Below are 2,988 nucleotides of genomic sequence, written 5' to 3' on the forward strand. Positions count from 1 at the left end.
ATGAGTAGGATGGCTTGGTATGTTGCAAATGGCACACACTTCATTTGCTTTTGGCACCATGTTGAGCACGGATTCAATCTTCCTTTCTAGGTTAGCTACCTGCAACAAAAGATCATGATTAGAGCTTGTTTCATAGACTCCAACTTTCTTACCCCTTAAATCTTTGTGTTGAGCATTAGACCCCAACATCTCATAAATGTTATATGACTCTTGAGCATTCTTTTTCTTCAATGCTCCACCTGCTGCATTATCAACAGTTGATTGACAAGTTTGGGTTAGTCCATCGTAGAAAATTTGCATTTGTAAGTGAAAAGGTAACCCATGGTGTGGACATTGTATCAAGAGGCCTTTAAAACGCTCCCAACACTCATTGAAAGGTTCTCCATCATCTTGTTTGAAGTTGAAGATTTGTCCCCTTAATGTGGCTGTCTTTTGAGTGGAAAAGAACTTCTCCAAGAACTTCTTAGCCACGGCATCCCATGTAGTGAGGGAACCTGGTGTTAGAGTCATCAACCAACTCTCATCCTCAAATTTGCTTCACTTACTCCCTGCAAAGGTAAACCACTCACAACATTGTAAAACTCTTTAATATGAGCTAAAGGGTCTTCATTAGGTAAGCCATAAAATGAAGGAAACATATGGAAATGTGAAGATTTGAGATCATAGTTTCTAGCTTCTGTGGGCAGCAAGATGCATGAAGGTGAATTTGGTATGATTGGTTGAGCAAAGTCCTCCAAAGCTCGAAGTTCATCTTGGTTGCCCGCCATCTCTTCTTCTCTTTCCCAATTATATTGCTCAGATCCTTTACTTGTTGAACTAGGTGAATTCCCTTCCTCTTCCTCACGGCTAATGGATGAACTTGATGGCACAAAGTTGTCCAAAGTGTGGCCCTTCAACCGTTCAATTCTTTGGCCTAACTCAACAAGTCTATTTGACATATACTACCTGAAACAAAGTAACACAAGTTTGAATGAAAATCAAGAATCTACCTACAGTGAAAAGAACAAAGTTTAACTAGCAAACAACAATGAAATGAACAAATTTTAAATAGCAAACAAGCAATTACAAGGGACTGAAATCAGTCCCCGGCAACGGCGCCATTTTTTGTTGAAGTATTATTCCTTCCTAATGCTAGAATATATTTAGTATAATGGCACAAGCAAGGGTGTCGAATCCACAGGGACTAATTAGACCTATGTAATTACTTGTTTTGCAAAAACTCTATGAAATGAATCAAACTAAACAGAATAGGCAGATTTGTTGTTGTAACTTGAAAGTATAAGAAAGTGAAGTAAACACAAATAAATGACTCAACAACTAATAAAATGAGATAGTACCAATGGAGATGAAGCTAGGGATTCGGTTTCACCATTGCTAAACCAAGTCCATGTTTGTTAAGTTAGTTTGTACTCCTTCATCTACCTATTTCTTGAGTTTGTTTCACTTGGACATGATCAACCATATGATGTGTGGATTTGATCAAATGTCTCCAATCATGAACCTAGTTGTGATGTGCAACTTTGATTCATAATCAAGAGTATGTAATGCACAAGAAACTTTCATAAAACCAAAGGGAATAACTCGGCAGGATGTTTGCTAAACATTCCCTTCATTCATTCACATATCTACCAAGATTATGCATGATGTGTGTTTTAATCTTGGCTACACAACTTAGTGATTAATTCAAATGATGATCAAACATTAAAATCAACACACTAAGTCACCATTAAATCAGAGAATAAAACAAGAAATAGATGGACAAACTGAGCATTCTAACTTAATTACATGGCAAACTTTGCAAGGTTACATCGAATCCCTAGAGGAGGATTAGTTACAATTCATGTTTACAAAAGATTTAACATAAAAATATAAAACATGAATGAAAATAGAATTAATAAGAGGAACCCTTAAAGCAAAACTGATGTTGAATTCCTGGAAGAGTGCCTTCGGTGGTGGTTTTCCAAATGTGGTGCGGATGAAGGTAGATTGGTTATGGTTGAATGGTTTCTGCCCTTGGGACAGAGATGGACAGAAAATGAAGTGAAATGGGAGAAGTTATGCGTGTGTAATGGACTGAGTGAAGAAGAAAAATGCGGAACCCCTTGTTGTGTGAAGTGAGACTTGTTTTATAGAAAGGAATGTGGCTCCAACACTCAGATTGGATCTCCATCTACACAAGTGAGATGGAATAGCATAAAATGAGCTGGAATTGATGGGTTTCTGAGGTAGTGGACGCATGGCATGGACAAGATCTGCAAGTATGTGTTAATGTATTCAAAGAAGCATGTGCCCTTGTGATGCGAGAATTATACGCACACAAATTAAACCCTCTTTTTGACAATTGTAGTATAAGTATAAGTAGGGATCGTTCTGGACCGGGGATTAGGAGGGATTGTTAATCTCTTGGAAACTGACTTAAAAACGTAAAAACAATATAAAACACTAAACTAGACTCAAAGAATTCAAAAATACTTTAAAACATAAACTAAACAGATTCTAACAAGTTCAAAAGACTCAAAACTCTTAAAAACACAAACTAAATTGATTTCTAACTAATTTGACATTAAAGTAAAGGGGGATTTAGGTTTTGACAAAATTAAACTAAATGAACAAATTGCAATTAAAACAAATTGTAAATATGGATTTGACGGAAATGAATGGGTGATTAGCTAGCTAGAGGGTCCTTCTCCACACATGACACACTTGCATACAAATTGATTTCCAGTTGCTTTTCGATAAACCATGAACCTCAACACCCTAGATTAACCGTGACATCACTAATTAACCCTCAGATTTTCCTTAAGTTATTGGATTGGATGACATCATACGACAACCCAAAGCATTCTTCAAAAGTCCCCTACATGACATCATAATAGAGATACAATCAAAGATCATTACGTTCTATGAAAATCATAAGTATTGACAAAGCACTTGTAACTATGACATCATGATACTCATGCTAGGAATTTACTTAACATGATTGTGAAA

General features: G+C 36.4%; 1 non-coding gene across 1 annotated transcript; it reads left to right on the top strand.

Annotated features, from left to right (window-relative positions):
- Window positions 1-316: 316 nt before the first annotated feature.
- Window positions 317-427, top strand: LOC148696334 (small nucleolar RNA R71). Its single transcript, XR_015963857.1, has one exon. It is a non-coding gene; the product is annotated as a small nucleolar RNA R71 (small nucleolar RNA).
- The last annotated feature ends 2,561 nt before the right edge of the window (window positions 428-2,988 follow it).

The sequence above is a fragment of the Pyrus communis genome, chromosome 6 (assembly GCF_041283825.1).
Source record: "Pyrus communis isolate YQ-2024b chromosome 6, ASM4128382v1, whole genome shotgun sequence".
Lineage (NCBI taxonomy): Eukaryota > Viridiplantae > Streptophyta > Magnoliopsida > Rosales > Rosaceae > Pyrus > Pyrus communis.